Here is a 13,557-nt window from a genome sequence, read left to right on the forward strand (position 1 = left end):
CACATCCGCCGTCTGTCTAATGACCAACTTATAGCGAAACGTTCCACTATGGTAATTCGAAATTGTCGCGTTTAGGTCATTACAGTTAGACTAATTTTTAACACTTATATTGTCAAATGTTGAGAGGGCGAATATTGTAGAGAGGTAATAATAATATCCTTTTTATATGCAATAAAATATCGTCTAACGGCGTTTTTCTTACGCATCAATTATCATGTTATTTAGTTTTGAATTTTTAAAAATATATTTTATACCTATACTGAATAAGTCAATTAAATCTAGGCAGTAATTAATAAACCGAATCATTGACGAATATGTAATCCATTATAAACTTTGTATCTGTAAATAAATTATCAGCTTAACATAATATACATAAATCCATAATATTATAATATATTATACTATTTGCAGCATAAAACGTAATATATTATGTACCTATACGTTATATTACGTATGATCATAAAAAAAAAAACATCACTGCTACGACAAATAAAAAACTTTACTGCTTTCTCACGATTTACATTTCATGAAATTATACCAGATCATTCCTCATGCAATAACGATTAAAAATAGAACAAATTTTTTTTCATGAAATTCTCGTGACGTTAAGTAGACCCTACAATCAGGCCAAGATATACATTAAAGATATGTAACGGTTGACAATGTATGACGTAACTATTTACTCATGTATACATCCTATGTCAACTTGGCGGTGTGTGTGTGTGTGTGTGTGTGTGTATGCCATGTTAAAGACATAGGTATATAAATCGCGATTTACTCAATTACGTTAGATGACTCTGTACAAAATCCCATTGAAAATCGGGTTGTCCTCCGTTTGTAGCTCTTATAGAGTAAGCTCCTACGCGCTACTTTATAATTGTTCTTAACATAATATAGGTAAGTTCCCACAGATAGTTCAACGTGATTTTCACCGGGGGGTAAATATATGACAGTGGTATCTACTATCATTAATACTGAATGATATTATAAAAAATAAATATCATATATATTTACTGAAAATATTATTTCATACTATTTAAACTGGAACTATTATTTTTTATTATTTTTTACGTTTTTTCATACCGACTACACATGATATTTTGGTAAAAGCGGTATTGACATTAATAATCATGTACCTATATTTTGTAGTATCTGGGTCTTATGGTGACTAAAATTTTCGATTGAATTCCTTACTGCAAAAGTCCATATAATACGGTAATTACGACGGTACATAGGTATTTTTATAAACATTCTTTTGGGTGATTCGAAATTATTAATTATAAAAATGTTACGGTAACTGGTAAGTACATAGTTAAAGTTTTTAAATTCTTTTAATAACATGTTATCAGCATTGTACTAGGTATACACAAATTTGTTAACATGTTCTTGCCTTCGTCATTCGTATTATGTATTATGTATAAATATACATATTAGGTATACCATCATACGCCATAACAATTAACTAACACGAGTTATATCTTTTGTTGAAGTGAAATATAACAATTTTACAAATTTCAGATCCGACGATGTCAACGCACATGAGATCGTAATGTTTCCAGTACGATTAACTTGAACTATAAGTCAATTGCGATTTGCAATCGGTATAAGGCGATAGCAGTCAAAAAGTTCAAAAACGTATTAAAACTCGATGAACCGAATAAGACGTAGCAGTCAAGTGATAGAGAAAGGAAGAAAATATTATTTGAAATTATATATAGGTTTACAAAAAAAAAAAGTTGTTTTATTCTTTATTTTATATCTCATTTTTATTTCTATTAATTCGAAAGATAAAAATGTAATCATGATATTGACATTTTTGGCACATATACAAGGCGATGCATCAATCATGATAACTTTATTTTTTATTCATTAATACAGTTATTCAAAATCTGATTATTGGAATGTTTAAATACATATGTAGTTTGACCATATTTCCAAATTCTTATGATGTTTTGTTCTATTTTTGTACAAAGTAGTATCCTGTGGGCTGTGGAGATACAAACTTCAATTTTTCAAGATAATCCTCTTTTTCCACCACAAATTATTAATAATTCATTTTAATTCATTCGACTAGCAAATAATTACATTTTCAATAGAGTTATTCCAAAAAAATTTTACTGCCTTGAGCTACTTTTGACCATACAAATAGATGTACCTATAACGTACTCATTAGTTTATTAATCAATGGCATTATCGATGTATTTTTACACTATTTATTTATTTATGATCAATAACCTTGGTTTTCAATAACATATTTATTTGCTTATTAATAAAAATGTAAATATATTTATATATAGCTATAACCTATGATTGAAATGTATGATATTTATTATTTTACATTTCAACTTTTAAGTCGATTATCAGCCATCACATATATTTTATTTATTTTTATTTGATACTTCATGAAATTAATTTTCAACTTACCTACTCATAATATTTCACGAACATGGCAAAAAAAACGAAAACGCTAGAAATACGGATCTCTAATAATCTTCAATAATTGAAGTTTCTACGAACGAACAATGAATACTTCACTCCACATTTATCAATGTTTATATTTAGATAGCCACGTTCACACTCCATAAAGAAGTTTTGAGATTTAAACCAAATTCTGAAACGTTGGAACATCATGTGAATTATGTTAGAAAATAAATATCGTATAAAAAACTCATTAAGTGACATACTATATACGATCGGTTTGATTATAAAATGTCTACAGTGATTATAGTTCAATAAAATATGAACAATGAATTTGACGAACAAATTTAATTGAGATTAAAAAAAAAAAAAGTATAAAACATTTTAAATAAATATTTCTTTTTATCGTTTCTTCGATTAGTAATAACGTCGAGATTATAATATTATGTTATATAGATATAGTTACAATATCTCACATTTTTTATACATAAAAGAATTTATGATAAACTACGATATTATGACGTGAAAAATAACATAATAGAACTGCCGAAGAACTGTTTTGCGTTTTAAGCATTGGTGGTGGCGGAGGACAAAAATATTGGTCCACGGTTATGAATAGTACAATGATGTGGACTATTATACGGTTCCCGTGTAATATATTATTACTCATTACGCAGTGGTAGGTATGTATTTATCATTGCTCATTATGGGAGTTTATGACCTTCAAGTGTTATTGTTTCGTTTTTTAATTTAACGGAGTGAGATAATAACCGCGTAAAATAAAAATCAGAGCATCGAAAACCTCTTGCAGTGCGAGCGAACGACATTCGAGTCCATTAGGTCAGACGGTTTTATTATTTTTTGTTTTTTTTTGTTCTCGTTTCGTCATCACCCGAAATTTTGGAACGATACGAATTCATTAAACCCGTCATATTGTACACATTGGTATGCATGATCCCGTGTACTATTTCGAGTGCACAGACCAATTACTATTATTTCAAGACAATAACAAAGGTCGCCCCGATGGTATAATAATATGACCGAACGCGGTCCGGCCTTGTTTGGCCAGCGATTAATGGCAACGATTTAACCGTAATGCACACCTACATGGACGGCAGACGTGGAGAGTTTTTGCAATGTCTTTCGTTTGGATGTACCTATACCTAATATCTACGTATACGTCTCGTGTACATTTGCAGCCATTAAAACGCGGTATATTTATATATATATAGGTATGCCATAATATATTATTATTACGTGTATATGTTTATATTATTGTCGTTAGTTCTCGGCCGTTGTCGGTATGGAGTACATTAGATCCAACCGATTTTCGAGGAAAAGGATAGCTTGTACTGTACCAGTTACGAGCGCACAAAAGCGTGCACGTGTATTATACGAGGGCACGTGGGACGTCAGGGTCAGCGATATTTTTTTCGATCGCGTGGATTCCATTTGTTTTTTTTTTTTAATTTTCCGAACACGCGCGAGGCCGGGGTTCAAAGATTTGCGTATACCTAACATTGAAATTAAGTTCGGGAAAATAAATAGTAATTGCCTCTGTAACAATGCTCGGCTGGTGTTATCATACAGGCACATTACTGTATTATTATAACGTTTGACGATAAAAATAAATATGAAATCGTCTCCGTGTGTGACGGACAAAGTAAAACGAAATTCTTCGTGCAAATCTCTGCGCGACGTTTCATAATATTATGACATATTATCATACGGATCTTGATTATGTGACCGACACCTCATCTTTGTTTTTGTGCGATCGTTTGGGAGCGTTTTACAGGAACTAATCACGCACAAGACCTTCATAATTTATTTTATCGTACCGACGTGCATAATATTATTATATGTACCCATCGCGTAATCTCAAACCATTGTGTATCGATCATTTTGAACAGAATTATTATTTATTATGTTAATATGTATAATGTATATTTTACGAACTTCAGCCGTATACGACTCAAAGAGAACGAACGATCCTACCTCCACCGCCGTCGTCGCCGAGCCATTTTTACAGTAATGTAGTGTGATAATATAATACAGTAAAATATAACAGATCGATATAACGCTTAATAAATAATAAAACTTAATAGTTTGATAATGCATAAAAAAAACCTAACCTAAGCTATAAAGGTATATTAATGAATAATGTTCTGCAAAAACCTTTTCATGGTTATCGCTGGTTATCGCTAGATTATGGTTTTCGATTCATAACTGATGTAAAATAATTTGTTTTCACTAAATAACAGGAAAAACTGTACTTATTAGTATGTACCTATCTAGATTTAAAATGTACATACTGTCGGGTACATTATTCAATTTGAATTATCTTAAAAAAAGACCTTCGACTCTATTGTATGTGTTTATTTTTTTTTATGCAAAGATTTGAATAACTGATTTGCATAACATATAATTTTAATTTAATTTAAATTTTAAATTGTCAAACTTTTTTATTTATATCATCTTTAAACTTTAAATGAGATCCATTTCCGATGTGAAGATGTAATTATTCGTTCTGTAGATTACAGAAATAAATAAACACCTACTACCTGCCATACTACAAAATATTATATTACATTCTATAATTGTATGTCAATGCAATTATGCACTGACTTCCATGCGCAGAGTTATACATTTATGCGACGTGCAGTTTTATAGCTACAACGTAATAGCACAGCTTGAATTAGCAGTGTAAACGATATTGACATTGGTTTTAAAGTTAAGTGTTATTTTTATTCATACGTGTATAAAATTATCATGTTAATCTGGTTAAGACATTAAGGCCATCTTTTACAAATCAAATATTTTATTAATTTTAATTTACTAATATGATTTCTGTCCATTCATCGAGTCACATACTTATAGGCTAGCTTATCTTACCCGTGACCTCCGTAATTTAGTGTGCAGGATCGTTGAGTTATTTAAATTTAGAATTCCTAATTTTTATTCAACAGTTTCACGTAATAACCAAGAATTTTCTTTTCAAAAATAAAATTTTGATCACACGGCGTCCTAGGTAGGCTATTTAGGTACATCACTGATGTGGATAATATTTTCGTATCTCATACAATAAGATGATATTTTGTACTCATAAAAGAAACTGAGATTAAAAAAATGTTTAAAACAGTATTGAGTATATAGTCCAAATTACATCAGGTTATCTTACTATGATGAAATTAAAAAAAAAAACTTTTACTAAGTAGATATTGTTACAAACTATGAAAGCTAGCTAAACCACAGCATTATTCAAATGTGACAAATACGGAAGGTCGATTCAGCTTTTCATAACATAAAGCTAGGAGATAAATGTAATACATTTAGTTGATTGCTAACCATTTACTGCTGTCAAAACAGTTAAGTTTAAAAATTATATCGAGTTACCTTTTTTACTTTGTTATAATTTTAACATGGAAAAACACGAAGAAACACAGCTAATGAACGTATTCAGTTGATTAATATGGTAACGACAATAGTTTTATCTTAATACATCCAAAAAGTGCATTTTAAATTTTTGTCTTTATACGTCGACAATAATATTATCCCTACTCATTTTGCATTGGTATTTCCGCAATGGTATTACTGATTATTTGTAATTTATTACAAATTACAATTTATCATCGAATGTGGTATACATATATCGATAATCGCTAACGGCATACAATCATGCAATTGTATTATCAATAATTATATGATGCTTTTAATTATTCATAATATTAATCAGTTGTATTCGTAATACGATAGGTATGCTTGTACATTATAAGGCACTGCGAGTGTATGAATAGAAAATATATTTTATAACAATCGTACATATTATTACAAAGCAACTACTGATTTTTAAATTTTTAAATATTTAAAAAGCATATCAATGAAATAAATTGAAAAACTTATAGAAATAAAAATACAAAATATAAGACTCACACATTTGCGCATACAAAAGAATAATGTCATGATAAAATTTAGTTGTAATTTTTTATAATATTTAGCTAACAATTATTATTGTCGAAACTCAAGCAGAAAAAAAAACAAATTTCTATAGAATTATAACATTTATTATCAACGATTTTAAAATTAATATTTTTGAACTTTAAAATGTTATATGTATTAAAAATAATAAAAGATGCCTATTTCAGAAAAAAATAGCATTTATAATTTTTGAGTTTTCCCGCCAACAATTTTTACCGATTCACTTTTCCCGAAAGCATTTTCACTATATTGTTTTATTTGTAAAGATGTAGATTTTTTTCTATGTCCCACGAATGTTTTAGAATGAAAGATTTATATTTTATACATTATATTTCCAAGTAAATGTTTCATTATTATATGTGCCACATGTTTATGTGCCAGTTCTATCAGTACCTAATAACTCATTAGTAATAAGTAATGTTTTTTATTTTTTATTTGTTCTAGATTATTATTGAACAGTTCTGTAGTTAAAAGACTTTAAAATGTTGATATAAATAAAAATATTCATCGGATATCAATATTTTGGATTTATTTTCAAAACTTTGTTTTCCTTATAATATTGCAGTTCACTGTTGAAATAACATTTTATCGTGGACCGAGAATTTCGTTTTGGGTACTTGTATATAGCATTGGTTCCAAAGTCCAAAGTTGAGTCCTACTTGAGTTCAGTATCTGCAAACAGCATAGAAAAAATAGCCTCTTGAAGTCTGTAGAAATATCTATGACGTCCCTGCATTCTCTTGGTCTGCACGTTTTATCTTCGAAAAGCTAGCCAGCAGCTCCTCAAACTACTCAAATTATAAGAAAACGCTATACTGGAGTCAAGTATTAATTTATTTACTGTTTTGTAAGTTGTTTAAAAAAAATTCTATGTACCTATGTCATCATATTTTCTTTTTATGCACATAGCATTGATTTAAAATTTTTTAATAAATACATTTGAGGACAATTGTTTGGTACTACTTTACTACTTATATAATGTAGTTATAGTCATTACAATAAATGACAAAACATTTCAAAATAAAAAAAATATGTTGTAATTATTAATTAAATAAAACCTTTTATTTATAGTGGTTTGAAACATTTTCATTATTTTCAGGACATAAATCAATAGGTATTTAATTTATGTTTTCCGCATTATGTTAGATAGAAGTAAGGTACAGCTTCAGAAAAACTAGAAGAAATGTATTGAAGAAAATGTAATCCAGTACATTTAGACAATGTCACAACACAAATGAAAAACACTCAGTTCGGTTGTTAACTCAACAAATAACTGTTTCACCATTCCACTATTTATAAACAAAGATAGATAAAATAATAAACTGAAAATACGTTTTAATGTATTGAAAAACATTTAATTTTAAAACAATATTTTTTTAAAGTTTAATTCAAAAGTAATTAAAAATATCCCTTTTTAAAAACAAAAAATATTTGCTGAGGATATTTTTTTCACCTAAGACCTGAAAGTACCTTTTTAAAATTACATATTTTTATGTTAATTTAAACATGAATTGGCAATTAATTTTTTTAACGAGAATATTAAATATTAATTTTAAGTCATCCTTATTTTCACGCTTATTAGATTTTAGTAGGTACCAGAGGTACCTATTATAAAGATAAAGTTTTGAAAACAAAAAATACCCTAAAAATATTAAATATTCATATTTTAATAATTAATTACTTATTTATATAATATGAACTACGTGTAAACAACCGTGAATCAAAACTATATTACTTTGTTGATATTGTGTTGTATTTAAAATGTTTTTTCCTTTTAATACATATTAAGTACGATCAAAGTATTATTCCTGATATTATTTGGGCTACAGAGGCTTAATATTGCAATAAAAATGAAAATCATAATATTTTATCTATTTTCATATGCCAAAAAAACATTATAAATATATATATATATATATATATATACATTTTTTCCATCTTTACAAATAAATCTGAAATTTCCCATAAAATGAGACATATAATAAAAACACTATTCATACTCTATTATTAAGTAGCTGTTTATTTGCGAACAAAATGTATTAGGCATAAATCATTTTGCTATAATTTATCAATAAATATTAAATTATCAAAAAACATATTATATGTACTTAATATACTTACTAATACGGATATACCACTATACCGCTATAGCCTATACGGCTATATCGTATTAGTGTATTATGTATGAAATGATTAAAATAAATATAAAAATATATTTATTCTTTGAAAAAAATACCTATATATTTAATTTCATCACCAAAATAAACACTTTTCCTTTATGTAATATAATGTATTAATTGATATTATGTATTTAAATTTACTTGAATTTATTTAAACACGAACACAAAATAATGTTAATTGATGTTTATGAATTCTGTAAAATATCAAACCGGAAAAAATGGATAAGTACGATAGAACATTAAACTTATACGTGTATGTTTAAATATATAATTTTAAGTTTTTTATAATATTATGTTGCCCAATTTGTGTTTTCATGCATGAAGTATAATAAAAATAATATAACATTAAATATTAGTTGTACACTTTTACAGTTCAATGTCTTGTTAGTACGAGTATGTTCAAAAAAGGATAAAACATTATTTTATCGAATTTATTAGTTCGCAATAGTATTGCCATATATTCCTACATAATAATAAAATAGTGTTACAGGTACATATTATCATTTCGAGTTTCGACATAGTGAAATAAATACAAAATGTTTTAAAATATAATAACCGATTAGCATATTTTTCAAACGAATCGTCGTGAGCATCGATAAATCACGCCAGACCTTGTTCTGTGATAGCCTAAAGTAAAATAGATTTATACACACGTGTCTAGCCGATTTATTGGCGTGTACGATAGTGAATCGAGTGAATTTTAAAAACTGTAATTACAATACGAACGGCTCTCCATTGTGGCGATTTATTGTCTTTACTTTATTATTATAATATTAGCATACCACATCTGCACGTGCGTTGTATAGCGTTTAAATGATATATCTCGTTCGTTATTACAGCCAAATATCGTGAAGAGTTCCCGCGGCCACCACAACAATGTTGCAGTTGTGGCCGAGGCGGCGAGGCGTCGAATGCAGTAAAAGTGCTAATGTCAAGGTTGAGGTCCCGCCCGAGCCGGGTGACGGATGACGGTGGGTTGTGGGTGGATAGGAGGGAGGGAGAAAACCGAAATGACAGCAGCTATCGTAAATAATGGTTTAAAGTGGAAAAAAAAAAAATATGATTCGTAATCCCACGTACACGAAATCTAATAATGTGCTATTATATATTATTATGTTCTATATAATAAAGAGGATGTGTTTCATCGAGCGTATGTGTAGGTACCCATACATTATTGTCGGGCCGCAATACAATCAATTTACGATTAATTAGCGATTAGTGATTACCGAAACGAGGATAAGGACTTTAGCCGCGAACCTCGACGTAAAGCAAGTACACGCGTCTATATCGTAATATAATAACGTTGTAGAATGTCAATGTCCTTCGTCGTCGTCGTCGTCGTCGGCGGCGGCGTTGTGACGTATTCGTACCTGTATTCTGTGTCTGAACTATAGACTATAACTACCTATAATTATTATAATATATTATCCCAACTGCAGCCCGTGTGCAGTGTATAAACGCCCGTTCGAGTAGACGGTCCAATCGAACACAACGATTGGAGACCATAATATTATTATTACGACAAAAAAACATCGTATTGTTCGATCATTATTAAAAACCTACGATAGCTATTATATTATACTGATTTATCATAACATAATATTATTGGGTTACAATATACGATCAGCATAATACAACACTATATCGTAATAATACGGTCGGGCGTGATATGGATTTTTATTTATAGATTTTTTTTCAACTTTCCTTCGGCATAATTATAACGATATGGGTTAAAACTGCAGGCTGACAACACAATAGGGTGACAGTGGAAATTATTTAAAATCCGGTTCGAGGACAACCGTATTTTACGCACAATGGGCGAACGCACAATATTTATTTGTTTTCGATTGCCGGTTAAATGGCGGTAGAGGTTCAAGGTCCGATCACGATACCGGAAATGCTGTAACCCCAGTCATTTGATTATATCTATATTATATTATGTTTTGTGTAACAAAATTAATTAAAGAAAGTTAATTCTTTTATCATCGTATTCGTATACCTACAGGCTGACTTGCAAAAGAAACTTTTTAAAAGTATTGAAGCATAGATACAAATACAGATATATATTTTTAAAAGTATTTAAAACATATATTTGACTACCCAGAAAAAAACAGGTACTTTTAAAAAACTTTCTATAAAACTTTCAAATACTTAGGTAGTTTCAAATTGTTCATAAATACATTTTTTCCCTATAAATCAACAGTTTTTACAAAATAAGAACCGATTTCATGATTTACATTGATTTCATAGAGAATTATCATAGCGTATCTTTGAAGCAACTATAAAAATGTACTTATCTGATATTTTTGTCGAAATATTAGAATTTTTGGTAGGATATAATTCATAGGAAAAAATTCTTTCATATTTTTTTTTACGTGGTAGAAATACAAATAAAAATAGAAAATGTATAAACTAAAACGTTTAAGTATACTCAATTACTAATTAGTATTTAATGTTTTTACTCATTTGATATTACAATATTTTACACAATATCCAAAAGATATAAAAAAAATAATATGCTTTATTTCGGCTGTTACTGAGATAAATCATAATTTTTTATAATATACTTAAACATGATGATGTCAGTATATTTTGAAACAAAATTTATACTTCTGAATAAAATGTAGGTATACATATTATACTAAGAAATTTGAGCCATTTGAGCTTTCAAATTTATAATAACGATGTACTTGCGTACCACTGCTGTCTTTCGCAAAAGCGAATAAAAATTGAAATAAAAATTATATAATACTATTTTGCTACAATTGAAAATATATTCATGCAAATAAATAGTATATTAGATACAGAAACTAGGTTTTAGGCAATCGTTTTACTTTGCCCTAAATCTACATAAAACAGTGTTGTAATATATTATGATACAATACATGAGTGTAATGATCAATCATCGCATTTGAAAACGTGTAGTGGTATGGTATTATGCTTAACCTCGTATTCAATTAATGTTAAGTTCTAATATCTAAATTAAATAACTTTTAACTTAATATTTTAACTGTTGAAACTAATTTTAAAACAATAAAACAATTTTAAAAAAAATATCTCATGGCGATTGTTTTAAAATAGTCCAACTATAAACAAATCTTGTAACGCTTTGTCGTGATTCGTCAATTTAAGTAATTTCTCCATAATTTAAGCGAAATTCTAATAAAAAAAAAATGTTCAATGATAATACCATAAAATGCTTACAATTAACCTTGTTCTAAGCCATAAGGTGTATTACGTTTTATGAATTAAATATGAACATAAATATAAAATAGGAAAATATTTTCATTTTATCATCTCGGTATTCAGAAATGATTAAATATTTAGATACATTTTTTTTTAAATTTCAATAACGCTATATCACAGAAAAAAATATGTTGTACATTTATTAACTGCCTATGATTGTCTGTGTCTTTTGATATTTTCTCAAAAGTTATTTTAACGGTAATAACTTCTTAAAATTCAGTTATTTCTGCATTTAATTTCTAATTGTTGTATTTTGTTTTTCTTGGAAATTAGGAGACTGCAATATTCTAGCAAAAAACTGGATCACACGAAGAACACACAGGCATAATATAAAATAGATCACACATCAAAAGTTAGCAGATTCCTCGTTTCACTAAGGATGTCAAAAGAGAATACGAACTAGTAGGTATAATATATAATAGAGTATCGTGATGAAATACATTTGTAAGAGCGAGTCATTATATCATTACTTCATTCGTTTGATTGATTGTTTTTTCTTCTTTTTTTCCACGAACGTTAGCGCAACGTTAGACGGCCGTTTAAGTATTTTGCTCCCGTTTTGTATTGGATAAAAAAAAAAAAATCCTGAAGGGAGTCGCTTGCGATCCTAAGAAACACGCCGCTCTGGTTTGTATACTCCATTCTTACATCGGATATATTGTGACCGATCGTTACCTAAAAAGGATCGACTTGGCCAAAGTATCATTGTGTTGTAAAGGGTCAAGGACTTGGAAGTCGCACGGGACCCGTACAAATAGCAATGGAAAATACAAACCGTTTGTAAGATATTTCAACGTCGAGGATATTGCTAACTATTGGTTGTGTGTAGGTATATATGCGCGTGCACCCATTTGATATCGTATGGTTTGTGTGACCTATTGGCCTATGGTAAAATGCATTTCGTATAAAACATTAATTATAACTAACTAGCAGGTGTACCCTGGTAATAATAATAATAATAACAACAATAATAATTGGCAAAGATATTTCGTCAAGTGCTTTTCGTCGACCGGCCGTGTATACCTATGTATCGTTTCTGTATACGCCGGTCTTCGTGAATGAGATATCAGCACAATAATGTTACATATTATTATGATTGATGTGAATTCATATTAAACATCACTTATTCGGCGGTAGGTATTATACCTCTATATCGTATTATTATTATTATTATTATTGTGCAACTGTACGCTAAAGTCGAGAACGTGACGATATTATTATACAACGGATTGAAGTGATTAATATCAATAATAATAATAACAACGCAAAAGTGTAAAGTTATAGATAAAACTGCAAAGGCTCTACGGTATAAATAATCAAGTGGAAATAATGTAAATTCGTGTAATAATATACGTGTAACATATTTCCGAACAATGTGGTGTGCGCATTTTGAAGCACCGATATGGCTTTTGAAACACTCGCCGTAGTCCTCGTTACCGTCGAGTATCGGCATAATGGAGGTGCTCCGATAAAATAATTAATTTTGAAATATAACGCACATTATAATACTATATTATCCATTACATAATATTATATTATTATAAAATGTCTATAGTAGCCGTGGTCGGGCTATTACACAAAGGACAAGGCCGATAATAATATTATTATTAAAGTGAGTTTATAAAATAATATATATTTATATTAATGGGTCGGATAGACCTGATAGTTCTGTTGCTATGATTTTGCCACCTCGACGTATTACGATAGCCTCCGCCAAATTATATAGGAATGGACGTGT

The sequence above is a fragment of the Myzus persicae genome, unplaced genomic scaffold, assembly GCF_001856785.1.
Source record: "Myzus persicae strain clone G006 unplaced genomic scaffold, MPER_G0061.0, whole genome shotgun sequence".
Lineage (NCBI taxonomy): Eukaryota > Metazoa > Arthropoda > Insecta > Hemiptera > Aphididae > Myzus > Myzus persicae.